Consider the following 16,134-nt stretch of genomic DNA (forward strand, 5'->3'; position numbering starts at 1 on the left):
CGTACAACAATTACACTTCTAACAATCTCTTACGTCTAGACTTCTATAATATAAAAATGATCTTGCAACGTGATGTAACAATTTTAACGGTGCCCCAAACTCGCCACTCGAGTGCAAAGAGTTAAAACAGCTGCTTTTGTTGCACCGTAAATCTCGCGTGAAAAAGTAGTCTCGCGCGGAAAAATGAAGGAAATAGCAACGTTAACGCAAGTTGTTACGAACACCGTGGAAGGGTTAAACGGTCGGTCCAGGTGAGAGATCACGCGGGATACCATCATGTCCATCGTAGGGATCGAAAGGATAGAGAGAGAGTTCTGCGGCCGATGGGCGTCGATTCCGACGTGTGTCGCGGGAACGCGTGGTACTTACGCGGCCACCTATGCCCGCGTACGTGTGAAAACGTGTGTAGAGAAACGCACAGAGGTCGGAGCGACAGCGAGGTCAGGGGTGAGGGGTGAGCGTAGATTGAGGGGACCCCATGGAGTCGTGAAATCCATCAGACCAGGCCTCGAGCCCCGTTTGCCAGCGCTACTTACGTTGGTGCGGCGAGAACGGCATCAACGGGACTGAGAAGACCTGGAAGATGTCGGGTCTGGAGGGGCGGACGGGGGCAGAGGGCCACGAATAAAATATCATCCACGGTATGTCCCCTTTGAGAACGCGGCATCCCTTTTCCATCCCTTCTGACTTTCTTTTTTGTTCATTCGCGTCGCAAGCTACTCTCGCTCTGGGTCTCACCTACTCACCTTCGCGCACCTCCCTGTGACGCACGTCCGGGCGAGAGTGCACGGTTGTCATTCAAATTTTCAATTTCGATCTCTTTGACGCGGCAATCGTCTCGCATGCAACGCCGAGACCGCTTCTACAGTCGACGCCCTCGGCCCGGATACTTTTTCTGGATCCCGCCGCTTTTTAACTCGTCCTCCGACGAATCCGCGATGCCGCACCTGCTGAAGCTTGTTTTTTTAATAGTTTCGACCATTTGATCTTGACAATTTGTGTGAAATAATTTTGTGCAATGACACGTGTGCAATCATTTACAGCGTTTTCTTTCTTAACATGCTTAAGGGATGGTCGGAAAATGTCCGCAGAATTTTATACTTGTATTTTTGTTGCAACGATGCTCTTTTATACAGTTTTTATATCTTATTTTCTACAGTATCGTGTAGATAAATACAGGATGACCCTCCGCCTAGGCTTAATTGTATAATTATTTAGATAAAAATTAATTAATTAGATAGAAATTATTTAGATTGTGGTATCTTGTCTGGGATATAGGTGCTCTAATATTTGAATTTCTGGTTGTTTCGTTCAAGAAATTTTAATAATAGAGATAGTCGATTAAATAGCTCTTCAATTATTTTAATTGAGCATATAATCAAAAGTTCAACAACACATTTTATGTGTGCAATGTCCGCAAAATATTTGTTATGCATTGTCTACGAAAGCAACCCTTCTACTATCTCAAAAATATTCAAATCATTTGGGCCAATTTTAGAGAAGTTATTCGGTTTTAAAAGGTATGCAGAACGTGCATATTATGTCCAAAAAAAATATATATATAATCTTAGACATACAGTATAATATATACGTACAATATAATCTTATATTGTACTATTTCTATTGTTACATTAAACTCAATCCATAAAAAACGTTGTTCAATTCCAATAAAAATTAAATCTTTTATACAGCGATTTAGAACATCATATTCAATGTGCCTAATTTTCAAGATATATTAAAAATTGTACTAAAATTTCAGAACCCGTAAACTCGTCGAACAGTATAATTACCAACCTTTAGTATTAGTATTATTAGCTGTTATTATTAGCTGTTTATTTAGCACTATTAACTGTTCAATTCTAATGAAAATTAAATCCTTTATACAGCGATTTAGAACACAATATTCAACGTGTCTAATTTTTAAGATATATTAAAAATTGTACTAAAATTTCAGAACCCGTAAACTCGTCGAACAGTATAATTACCAACCGTTAATATTACACTGTTCAATTCCAATGAAGATTAAATCCTTTATACAGCGATTTAGAACACAATATTCAACGTGTCTAATTTCCAAGATATATTAAAAATTCTACTAAAATTTCAGAACCCGTAAAACTCGTCGAACAGCGTAATTACAAAACCGTCACAGCATCGCGCTGTAACCCGGGTCTCTCGACGCAAAGAAAAAGAATCGCGCATCAAGACGCGAGGGAGCAGCGAGTCGTTTCGGGGGTCCTTTAGGCAGGCATCAACAGACAATCCAAAATCCATAAAGTCTCGTAGCCGGTGGCTCTTCGGAGTAAAATTCTTGGCGCGCGGTGCTCGGCGCGAAGACGTAGACGAGGGAGAATAGGCGGTTCTTAAATCTGAAAAATTAAATTATATCGCCGTAAAGAACGATGCCCGGGGGTTTAGCGTCTCGCGGATGGGGCCGGCCGTGTATACGGCGCGGAGACCGTTGAATAAAAACAGCATTAGTCCGTACATAATGTATGGATGATGGCGACGTGTCTTCGGCTCTATCGTATACAAGAGGAAGAGGAAGGATCCGCTCTCGGAAACACCGGGCGAACGGCGAAGGGAAGAGGGGGCTATACGAGAATGCTGGGAGTCGTAAAGCATGCGCTCGCTCGCATCTCGCCCGTTATAATAATTTAGTTCATAAAATTTGTGTCCAAACCCAACCGGAACGGCCTGCCATGGGATTTCGCGGACAGCTCGAACACAGGAGGTCACTTGCCTCCGGGCAACTTTGATTCGCGGACTATAGTAGCCCTGGCAGCTAACCTCGTTAGCTGGTCCTTGCAAAACTGCATCTGTGCCAGGACTACGCCCCATCTATACGTTTTAGAAATGCTTGTATCAACGTTACGTTGTGAAAATTGTTTTCATCAATAATGTTGCAGCGTTGCTAGGTATTTTCTGAATTCTGCTATGGCGTTCGTGTGTGTTCCAAGTCGAGTAATTAGGCTTATAAAATTTTGTTCGATCGCTACCTTATTGGAGTCAGATTCATTGTCTTCGCTTATTCTGTATCACATGTCTATTATCTTGTTTGGATTAGATTCTCTACTACCTTCTACGTTTTCATTTCTTCTTTAATATCATAAGCTCGAGAAATGCAGGATGCTCCATAATTATGTTAATATCCGATTCCTGAGGTCATTCGAAGCAACTTTTTCCTTGGCGAGAATAGGCTTATAAAACTTTGTTTTTGAAAGCCGTGTATCGACGTTACGTTCTGAAAATTGTTTTCACCAAGAATGTTGCAGCGTTGCTACTTATTCTCTGAATCCTGTCATGGTGTTTATACGTGTTCCAAGCCGAATAATTAGGCTTATCAAATTTTGTTCGATCGCTACCTTATTGGAGTCAGATTCATTGCCTTCGCTTATTCTGTATTATAATATATATAATAATATATTCTGTAATATATTCTTCAGAATATAATATATTCTATATTATTAAAGTATTCTGTATTATCTTGTTTGGATTAGATTCTCTACTACCCTCTACGTTTTCATTTCCTCTTTAATATCATAAGCTCGAGAAAATTGTGTTATACAGGATGCCCCATAATTATGTTAACATCCGATTCCTGAGGTAAATCGAAGCAACTTTTTCCTTGGCGAAAATGCAATCCGCGGCTCCGTTTACGAGTTATTAAGGAAAAACGGTGACCAATGAGAGGCGAGGCCTGGCGCGGCTGGCGCTAGGCGGCCGAGCCAATCAGCGGAACTGGGCTTCGACCGCCCGTCGCCTCTGATTGGTCAGTGTTTTTCGTTAATAACTCGTTAACGACGCCTCGGAGAAAATTTTCGCTGAGGAAAAAGTTGCTTCAAATGATCTCAGGAATCGCCCCTTTCCATTATGTCAACATGTTAGCATAGTTTCCAAAGATATATGTATAATACGCGTGCTTTTTAGTTGGGTGAATCGTCGGCCGTTTCTTCGCGACGAGTATACTCGACGGAAACGATTAACCGGTTAATCCTCCATTCGAAGTCAGCGACGACCTTGCGTGGCGGTAGAACAGAAAAGTGTTTGAAAACTTCGGTTGAGCGAGCTTCGATTAAATATTAGTAATATTCCCGCAGTTCGCGCGAACGTTCGCAAGGATGCCCTCGGGGGTAAAAGCGGCAGGGGTAGGAGCGGGGAACGGGGGCGCAGAAGTCAGACGTCGCGACGGGGCTCGCGAGAAAAATCATAATACATCGGGGATGATTGGATCGAATATGAAATCGGTGAAAAGGGCCGCGCGCGTTCGTAGGATGAGCCGAAGATAAAAGAATTTATTAGTGGCGAACCGGAGCAAATACCGATTTGATTTATCAAGCAGGAAATCCTATCATCTCCATACTACAAGACTTTTCACTCGGGCTCTTTGATTAAAATGCGAGCTTAATCATCGCTCTCTGCCGGCACCTGGGGACTTCGCTCGTCGCCTCCGCCCACGCAGCTCTGCACAGGGCATCTCGCTGTCTTTTCTCTTTCTCTACCGCGGGTTTTCGACGGAAGCCTGGAAAACCAGAAGGATAATGCATGACGCGGTCTCTTGTTGCTCGTGGCGACAGAGAGGCGACGAGAACAGAAATTCTTCGGCTTGCCAGCTGCTTGTTTTTAAGATATTAAAATGTGTCATCAGTTGATGCCTTCGTTACCACGCCATGATGGATCCGCCTAGGTCGTTCCTTCTGACGGTTTTCTTTGCATCGTCTCGTCTCGCCTCGTCTGGTCTCGTCTCGTCGCGTCTCGCCTTGCCTCTTTGATACACCTCGACTTTAATTACGAAAATGTTACTTCACCTGCGACAGGCAAGGCCAAGGAGGAAATTGCGCGAATTACCATACGACGCTATCGCATGGGAAATCGGTTCCGAGCGGTCGAAACGAGTGCCTTTCTTCGCGGAACAACTTCGGCGACTCGAATCTTGGGCGAATCAGGGATCCGAAGGAAAATGCTTCGTCGTTCGAACTGGCTTGCATTTCATAGATGTTTCCGATGGTGATAGCTTGGTAAGTGTGCTTCAGGTGGTCACTGTTGATTTTATGTGATATTTTTGTTACAGTGATTTATTTGTCTTGATCTCTTTTAAAATTTCGCGAATATTTGATACATTTGTTTGTCTAGCGATATATTAATTATGTGCAACAGTGAGATGCCTTTAAACAATTGTATTCATAGACAGAAATATTGTTATATGTTCATAGTAACGAAGCTGTCAGCCTAGTAGTATAGTATAATACAGTTTAGTATAATATAACAATGTAACATATAAGTAGTTTAGTATAGTATAATATAATTTAGTATAATATAGTTTAATATAATATAACAGTGTAATATGTAAGTAGTACAATATAGTTTAGTATAATATAACAATGTAATATATAAGTAGTTTAGTATAATATAACAGTGTAATATATAAGTAGTATAATATAGTTTAGTATAACATAACAGTATAATAGTAGTATAATATAACAGTATAATATAGTTTAGTATAATATTACAATGTAATATATAAGTAGTATAATATAGTTTAGTATAATATAACAATGTAATATATAAGTACTATAATATAGTTTAGTACACAATATAACAGTATAATACATAAGTAGTATAACATAGTTTAGTATAATATATAAGTAGTATAATATAGTTTAGTATAATATAATAACTAGTATAATATAATAAATATATAACAAACATATATAATTAAGAAAATATTACGTGCAACGAGTATATCCAGATCATCGTTCCTATAAAATATTATAACCGATAAAACATTAAGTATCATCTGTTCGATTTATCAGAGGATACGAACGTAAAAATATGAGACGTTGAACTAATCAATTTTCATTTACAATGTGGCTGCTTTGATGTTTCCTGAACAATGTTATCCCGATTTACTATTTAATACCTGTATTCGACGAAAATTTTCTGGAATATCTGTAATAAAAAAAAAGATGTTTGCTTCTGTATTTGGATATTAAATCATTTCCAGTCTCCTTTAACGTATTGTTAATGAATTATTAGTTATTCCGAATATTTTATTTTTTATTAAGCATATGCAACCTCTTTCGAGATTTATTACAGCTGCTTTACATTGGACAGCCGTTTGGTTACATATCATTACATGGCATTAGTTACTACCGAGGCGTATGGCATAAAAATGAGCTAATAACGATGGTAAGTGGAATAAATTTTCTTTTTCCTTAAATTCTACGGACACAGTTTCTTAAAAACGCATGTTCCGAACATGTTGTTGAATATATTTTTGATGTTTATGGTGTTTTTGGCAGCTTCGTAACCTTCTCCGCTGCCTAAAATTCCATTCCGGGCCGCTAGAAAACTATTATCTGTATTCCATCCTTTATAATCTTTTTATTACCGCGACACACGTTCGCATGCAGTTCGTCCAATTTCACAAAGCATAAAAACTCGCGCGGCGCTCGTTAAATCATTTAGCTTATAGTTTATGCCGCGTTAAAAGCCTCAGATGCCGTGATTGTTGGTATGACGCTTCTGCAACGATTTCACACCCTTCTGTTTCCCCTCTCGACGTTATATACTGGGAAAGTTTTGACGCTGCTCGCTTCGAATAGAATTTTTTTACCGCGATTGAGGTAATTAAGCTCATTCGAGCGACCGTTATTACCGGTTATTGTTATTTTAGAAGCTCCGATGCTAATAAACGATACCAAACAACCAATCTAAGATAAAGATCTTCTCCTGCTCGCGACTGATTCCTGATATTCTCGAACCTAATCAGTTAGCTGCGTTCGACGAGTAATATACGTTTTGGACAGCGAAGCATCGATATCGGTCAAATAATTTGCAATTAACCGGTTATGGTTGTGACGTCTCCTTTTTAGAGCGCGCGGACGAGTATACTCGTCACGGAGAAGCGGCAGTATAGTAATGTCTCTCTAATCGACGCTTAGATTGCGCCCGAAAACGGACAATTTGGGAAGAGCAGATGCAATTATTCGAGCTTTGCGGTTTGTTTTCATAGTCACGAATTGTCAACGATTATAAAAACGAAGTGCAACGTTACGTCAAGTTTGTGTCAAGGTTCGAATAATCGTGTCCCCTCTTTCCAAATTGTCCAGTGTTCTGCGCAATCTGAGCTTCAGTAAGGGAGACATTACTGTATTTTGTGTCGCGACGAGTATACTCATCCGCGCGCTCTAAAAAGGAGGCGCCACGGCTAACCGGTTAATTGCAAATTATTTTATTTTTATAAATTATTTATTATCGCGGTAAACAAACAGTTTCGATCGCGTGGCATGTTGGTCGGCGTTGTTCGGTGAACGCGTTAAACGCGTAGCAATTAGAAAGACCGTTCAATTAGCAGGTTGGCGAAGGAACGTTGCGTGTGAGAGTGAAAGAGAGAGAAAGAGACAGACAGAGAGAGAGAGAGAGAGAGAGAGAGAGAGAGAGCCGGCGTGGTACAGACAGGTAAAAATGTTCGTTTCCGCGCGCGCCGGCGGAGGCAGCCCAGAGTGGAGGATGGGAGGGGGTGTGACGATCGACAATCGTCAGGTTTCCAATTTTCGATAAATCATTTCGAGTCGAGTGCGCGGAGCGCGTCAATAGATCCGCCGCGGTATCGGAGACGTAAGGCGTCGGCGAAAAGTTAGGGTGAAACCAGGGCCGGGGTTGGTGGGAGGAGGACGAGGCGGTTGCGGGGCTCGAGCGTGGAAGAAAGAGAGAAGAAAAGGGGTAGTTCTCCGGGCTCCGTGAGAGGATGGGGAAGGCGAAGTAGTAAGGGAAGGGGATGGGGGGTGCAATTTCCGCGGCTCGTGATTGGGGCAGCCTCCTCGGGGAGCAAAAACTCCATCTACAAATGAACAGCCGTGACAAGAGCCATAATTTCTCGGGGCTGAGCTGCAGCCACCGTGGCTTCTACCAGCCGCAACCTTCCTTTTCGCTTTTGATACGATCTTGTGTATGGAAGATGGCACGACGGCCGCGTCGAAGAATTCAGATGGCACGGAACGGAACTTCCTGTCGTCGGCTCTCTTCCCCGACACTTTCCAATGATTCCCTTCGAAGGGCTAAAGGTTACTTCGCTCGCGGCCGAATACCGATCCCGCACGGTATTTGCTCGAGAAACGGCGCGAACCCGGTTATTCGGATTCTACCGACCGTTCGATTAACACCGAACCCTGCCGTGGCGAGACAAATATGGTGAACAGACTGGCACATTTCTCATTTGAAAATTGTTGATATCGTGGAGACATTTTCACTGGGATCGATCGAGTGACTTTAATTATACAGGGCGTCCCAGGTTTTAATGTTCAAACTTTGTCAGTGTATTCTATGGCACGAAGCAAGAAAAAAATATTATGTAAACATAGGTCATATAGAGCTTTATTAATCTCTTGAAAAATGCCCGGAAACCGATAAAGACAGAGAAGAAAGTGTTAAGATCACACAGTATTCTAATTGTTATAAAATCGAAGACTAACGGTTGAGAATTTCTCAAAAAATTGTTACAGAACCGCGACGATCTCATCCGTAATCCATGAAATTATTTAGATCGATACAACGTAACAAATTCTCTTAAAATTATTCTCTCATTCTAAGATCATCTCAATTAGACACGGTTCAGTTAATTGAAAGCGTATTAACCCTTAGTGGACCAAAACTATTTATTTCCAGTTTACACACTGCCGAATCCAGACTGTTTTTCAGACGAAGAGAAATTTTTTACTGAGAATTTTTGTGTCAAATATAGAGAAGAGATATTCATTTTCTCAATAAAACTTCGTTGATATATTTTCATCGAAACAATCGTGCCTATTCTTCCAATGTTTCTGTTGAAAAAGAAACTTTAGCCTCGGACAAAAATTAACCTATAGTTTACTTAGGAAATTCGAAAATATCAGTTTATATTTCCGCCGGTTCCGTGAGCGCGCACAAATGGTGATGCAAACTGTATATTATAGATACCGCGATACATCATCGCCGGTGTCGTTAGAGCACATCGTGCTCCGACTGTTAGCGATCGCAGTATCGCGTATACAATGTAAAACGCGACGAATGACCGTCTTTGATCGGTGGAGAAGACCGCACCGAAAAGGGTATATAAGCAGGCGATTTTCAGTCGCCGGTCTCTCGGTTGAATTTGGTCGCTCGATCATTTCGTGCATATACCTTCTCTCGAATAAAAGTAAAAATAAAACTTTTAAGAAAAATAATTAATATCGTATTCATTGGAGAAATAATCCACGCCATAATCCCAATATTAATAAAACGCCGCGCTTCTATATTTCTATATCCGAGATAAGAGAAGATAGAAATATACGAATGTAGGGTTTTTCTGTTTCCCGTCAGTGCGTGCATTGGAATCAAGATTAATTTCTCGGTGCGTGAAAAAACGAGACCTCGGAACTTAGAATCCGCGATACAATTTAACGCTTGAACCAATTTGTTCGTCCTCCTATAATACTGTTCTTCGGGAACCCGGGTTCGATGTGACACGGTGTGGAAATTGCGACAATCCTTTTACAACGCTATGCGATATTCTCCTACGCGAGAATGAAACTTTTAAGAAAAAGAATAAATATCGTATTCATTTGAGAAATAATCCAAGCCATAATCCCAATAGTTTCCTGCCAGATTTTTTAATAGATAAAAATAAAGCTTAGGAAAACCGGGACGGGGTGATTTCGACACGTTCCGTCGTCAATCGAGCAAGCTGCCGCGTTTTTTGAATTCGATCGAAGTGTGGCGAAGAGGATGTTCGTTCGAGCACGAAAGACGACGGCTCTGTCCTAATTCGTCGATCGGTTATTTACCGTGAAATAGCGCCGGTCCAAGAGTCAGCGGCGGGAAAATTTTTATTCGCGAGCCGCGCTAAAAGGTTTTAATGATTTACGGAAAGTGTGATCAAACGAACGCGATCTCCCGCACGGAACACCATCGAGAGCAGGCGATCCCGTGGGACAGTGAATTTCGGAGGAAAACCGAAAGGTACGATAGCTCGCGTTACCACTATAGCAGCCGACTACAGCAATGTTACCGTGGCACGGTCTAACCGACCTTTTTACCACCCTTTTCCCTCTCCACGGACACCACAGTCACTGCCGCCAACTCTATTTATCAAATGTACGTTTAATTTTTTCGCGGGCACAATCATACATCATCCTCGAGGCGTGATCCGGTTAGGGCTGCCGGGTCGGGGGCGAGCTTCCGTAGACGTGGCAGGATTACCAACCGAGAAATTCACCGGAAAAATGGAACCCCACCCATCGCTTCTTTCGCGGGCAACTCCGTGTTCCAGGCCGGTCGCCGCTCGGAATTGTTACTGATAGATTGACCGGGCGCGACGCGCCGCGCCGAAAACTATACCGCCCCCCGAAACCTGGCGGAAACAATCGCCTCGAATTCCATCGACGAGCGAGACGCGCGCGTGCACACCGTCGTCGACGGCCGCATCGGCACGTCGAGCTTGACACAAGAAACCGCTTCCATCGGGCGGCTCGCACTTCGCGACGCGATATCGATGCTTCCGCGAAGCGGAGTCGACTTTCCAGGTGTCGAGAGCTGGGAAATCAACAATTTTCGACGAGCTGTTTGCGACTCGTCGACTGGGTGTTCTTCGATTTCGTGTTATACTTTAGACCAGGGGTGTTAAGCTCGCGGCCCGAGATGATATAACTTATAAAAAAGTAAATGTATGTATATATATATATATATATACATTTACTTTTTTATAAGTTATATATATATAAAGTAAATATAATAATAAAGAAAAATAAAGAAAAATAGTACAGTAAATTCTCCCAAATGCGGCCCAGTCAATATATCCGACGCAAAGTAAAAATAAAATAGCAATGTGAATTAGAAATTTTCAAAGTAGTCTCGGCCAATCAAATTTCTCCCGAAATAGGAAAGATAGTATCGGAGAAGAGATGTCAAGTATCAGGACGTAAACAATAATTAAACTTTATATATGTTTATTACAATGTACTAGTCAAAATAGAAATATTTGTTTCTATAAACATTGATCTTCTTTTTGCGGCCCACCTAAAGTTAAGCATCGTTTATTTGGCCCAAGTTAGCTTTTGAGTTTGACACCCCTGCTTTAGACGGTGCTGATCGAAATCGAAGCAACGATGCTGTTGGTAACATTTTAATCGTGACAAATAAAGCAACGTGTCGTCGTTCGTTTAAACAGTTTCACCGATGTTTAACGCTCCGAGCTTCCGGATGAACGATTAGATAGAACGAAGAAGTGCACTAAATTCTCCCTAATTGACGCTCAGCTTATACGCAAAAATGGACAATTTGGGAAGAAGAGATGCGATTATCTTATGGTTAACGATTATCAACAACTATAAAAACGAGCCGTAAGGCTGGAATAATCGTGCTTCCCAAATTGTCCATTTTTGTTTCCAAGCTGAACGTCAATTTGGGAGAATTTACAGTACTATTTTTCTTTATTTTTCTTTATTATTATATTGACTTTTTATAAATATATATTTAATATATAATTCTAATATATAACATATACATATAATTACAATTATAATATATTTCATAATATTTACTTTTTCTTAATTCTACATTACATTTAGAAAGATCAAACGTACGTACTGTTAGCAGAAAGAACGAGGATATCAGAAGTGTTAAGCTCCGTCGAGAGAGTGGTCGATCGCGCCTAATTCAATTGAACTCATTAGACGTTCCGATTGTTCGCTGACGGAAATCAAAGTGACAGTTCAGACTGAAACGATTGCAATTCGGCTCGGTTTCGCCGAGGAGGGTAGACTGGCTCTCGCAAAGTCCGAGTTTCAGCCCCGAAGGAGCTGACCTCCATTACGCGAGGTTAATCGCTCTGCCTTCTCACTTCCGGCAGACTTTGATTAGTCCGGCGATTCTTTTGCCCGGAGACAGGTCCTTTATAGCGCTGCTGTTTGCCGGTTGTTCGTTGTTTCGCGGGAATCTACCGTCCAATTTTAACTTCTTGAAACGTCGCCCCGCCTTTGGAGACAAGCGAGCGCGTTAACAACGTTATTATACGTTTCGTCAGACTGTTCGGAAGATAACGTCGGCATTTAATGCATTTAATTTTCTATCGTCGATGTTTAACGCCAGAACTACCGAGCCAATTAAAATAACTGGTTCTTGATATTTTTATTTTACAGTTCCCGATGTTACGAATATATTTCTAGGAGAAATTTTTAGGTACGCTTCTTTATTAAAATATGTATTACAATAATAAATCATAGGAAGTTTAAGTAAATCCAGTCGAATATTATATAATAAATATAATTACGAATATTACGAATTATTATAAATATAATTACGAATATATTTCTAGGAGAAATTTTTAGGTACGCTTCTTTATTAAAATATATATTACAATAATAAATCATAGGAAGTTTAAGTAAATCCAGTCTTGTCATTTTAATAAAATAATATACAATAGTCGCGTTTAGGGTTCGGTAGTTCTAGTATTAAAACAACAATCTAAAGTGCAGAGGAAAGTATAGATTAATTAAAATCAATAAAGCGTTTACTCCAATTTCAATTTTCAACAAGGAATTTTCTAGAAAACAATTACACGTCTAATATTTATAAAAAGGCCACGGACTCTTTTCACAGATTCCTAGACAACAGCGAACACTGCACAATTGTTCAAGATTAACAATAACTTCTGAACATTATTACAAATCGATGTTCTGCTTGTTCAACAGCGGAATTACACGTTAAAGCTCATTCAATCTCGCTTCCCGCTATTTAATCGATAGAAATTTGAATTCAAGCGAACGAATGCGTCGATTAATTTGTTTATTGAAAGTTATCGCCGTTATCTGTCCAATATGTGCGCGCGATATTTGAAATTCCACGTTGTGAACTCCGCCCTAAATAAAATAAATAAAAACTTAAACGAATGCTGGCGAAACAAAGAACGAGGAGAAACGTGTCCGACGATTTTCACGTTCGATCTTTGCTCGATCGAAGTATGCGAATTTATTTGTAACTCAAAATTTATCTGTTTCATCGCGCGAACGTGTAATTTGTTTCAAAGAATTTCTACGACGTTCCGTTTGCCGATTGGTTGTTCTTGTTTAGAATGAATGCGTCGATTAATTTGTTTATTGATAGTTATCGCCATTATCTGTCCAATATGTGCGCGCGATATTTGAAATTCCACGTCGAACTCCGCCCTAAATAAAATAAATAAAAACTTAAACGAAACAAAAGACGAGGAGAAACGTGTCCGACGATTTTCACGTTCGATCTTTGCTCGATCGAAGTATGCGAATTTATTTGTAACTCAAAATTTATCTGTTTCATCGCGCGTACGTGTAATTTGTTTCAAAGAATTTCTACGACGTTCCGTTTGCCGATTGGTCGTTCTTGTTTAGACGTGTTTTCTTTTCTCCGAGCTAGAAGGAATATAGATCAAATCTACCACGGAGAGCCGTCCTCGTCGTGCATTCGACGTTTCAAAGCATATGCAGATGGATAGATGGAAACCTGTGACGTCCGTAGCGCCCCGTCTCCGGGTCTCCGGAGACACCGTGCGTCGCGACCCTAAATAATGCACAAGCATATTTTTCTATCGCGTACGCGCGGTGTCGTTGCCACCGCTGCGAATACACGATTGTCACCGTTGCAATTTATTTTTGGCCGCGGAATATAGTCGCGAACATTTCCGAAATGATACGCGAGAATCGCGTTAGCTCGCGAACATTGCTCTACTTCGGAACTATTTCCGTTAGAATCTGTTCTTATCGAAGCAGATTCTTCGTGCATTCTCGTTAAAATAGATTCGTAATTTATTCCTTTTAAGATGGATTCTTATTTTGTTCTTGTTAAAATGGATTCTTAATTTATTCTTGTTAAAATAGATTTTTATTTTAACAAGAAATACTAAAGCGAAAGATGGATTATTATCTTATTCTTATTAAAATGGATTCTTAATTTGTTCTTGTTAAAATAAAAATCTATTTTTATTCTTATCATATTCTTAAGGATTCTTATCTTATTCTTATTAAAATGGACTCTTAATTTGTTCTTATCAAAATAGATTTTTACTTTAACAAGAAATACTAAAGCGAAAGATGGATTCTTATCTTATTCTTATTAAAATGGATTTTTAATTTATTCTTGTTAAAATAGATTTTTATTTTAACAAGAATATATTAAGAATCCACTTTAATAAGAATAAGATAGGAATCCATCTTTCGCTTTAGTAGATTAAGTATCAATATTTAGTAAATATTAATATAATATTAGTATAATATATAATATATAATATTAGTATTAATATTTAGTAGTATTAAGTAGATTAAGTAAGTTAAAAGTCTAACTTATTCTTAATAAAATGGATACGTTAAGAATATAAGTTAGATTTTTAATTTATTCTTAATAAAAAGGATACTTAATCTACTGGTGTTAAAACAGATTCTCAGTCCGTCTTGGTTGGAATAGACGGCTCCAGTTGTTTATAAATCAATTGCGAATTTTCATGCAACTATGGCATAAGCGATTTTTGAAATATTAAGAAACGGAAATATTAGGAAATATTAGGGAATACATATTAGGAAATATTAAGAAATATTAACAAATATTAAGAGACACGTTTATCAAGAAAAATCGTTGTTATATTAATAGCGAAACGAAGCAAATATTTATTCTATTCTGATTTTTACAGTGACTGCCAAATTATAGAGCTCTTAATAGAGCTCTCACTTCTTTTTTAATAAAAAAAAAGTTGTAATTAACGAACGAAGCATCTCGTACGTACGTCCAATTCTTCGTCGAAAATTTAATCTCTATCGCGGAGACGAAATTTCAATAGAACCCGAATAACTCTGATTTCGTGAAACTTCTCGAAACGCTAACGAACGCATTAATGATTAATTAGGTTCCGATCAAAGCGTGCTGTAACAACTCGGCGAGCGCGTCGAATCGAAATCAACTTTAAAGCGATGTAGCAACGTCGAAGTCGTGACTTTCTCCCGATAAACGAATGCGTAACATAACCGCCGATTAATCGGCAATTTAATTTGACGAGTGGCTCGAATTAATCGTTCCTCCCCGACGACTTCTTCGGTCGCAAATCGTGGACGTAGACAGTGTCAAGCAAAGTTCACGGTGAGGCGGTAATATCGAAGCGAAACTTTCTCCCGATGAGCCGCCTAGCATGTGGCACGAGGGCGGAGGCGGCGACGGGGAGGGATCGCGCGGTTATAAGAAATAGCCATAAACAGCGAACAGCCTTTTTCTGGCGATATTAAAACAGTATGAAGATAAATATCGTCTGCGGGGGCAGACAAGTTGAGGAACATCCCGGCGGAAGGTGATGAATCGTAAAAGGTGCACAGTTTCGCCGTCGCCATGGCGAGATCTTTACGTTTTATTCGTTCAACGTGTACACCTCGATTGGAAAACCGAGCGATTAACGCTAAACCAACCGATCTGTGATGACGACAAGCGTGCATCGACTCGTAAGAGTGAAAAGATAGGATTCATTTGGATTTTGAGAAGTTTTAATTATGAGACTTGTTTCAATGATATCATTTGTTCAATCATTTCCCACGAAGAAGTCTCCGAAGTTTGTAATATCGTAAAATAAAAAGTCGGTCATTTTGACCGTGGTAGATCAAAGTGACAAGTGTAAGACAAATTAGTATGCCCGATTCTTGGTCGAGATAGTACAATTTGCTTCCTTTCCGTTAAACATACTGCAGGTTTGGCAGAGAATATTGCGCTTGTGCCAAATATTTTTTGTTAAAAATTTCTCGGCGGCCTCAAATGGGATTTCAACGTGCCATAGATCTACACTTATCTTATTATTTCCTAGAATTTCAATATTATCAATATTATAGTGTTCTGTATAACTCGTTTTGCAAATCACAGGATTAGATAGTTAGAATCGAAGGGGTTTATTTAGGGATTAGAAAACCGAGTAATTAACAGGCGATTACAAGACTATTTTAATAATTACAAGGTAATTACACTTATCGATCTACATTATTATTTCCTGGAATTTCAATATTATCAATATTATAGTGTTCTGTATAAAACTCGTTTTGCCAATCACAGGATTAGGTAGTTAGAATCGAAGGGATTTTATTAGGGATTAGAAAACCGAGTGATTAAGAGGCG

This window comes from Megalopta genalis, chromosome 7, assembly GCF_051020955.1.
Source record: "Megalopta genalis isolate 19385.01 chromosome 7, iyMegGena1_principal, whole genome shotgun sequence".
Taxonomy (NCBI): Eukaryota; Metazoa; Arthropoda; class Insecta; order Hymenoptera; family Halictidae; genus Megalopta; species Megalopta genalis.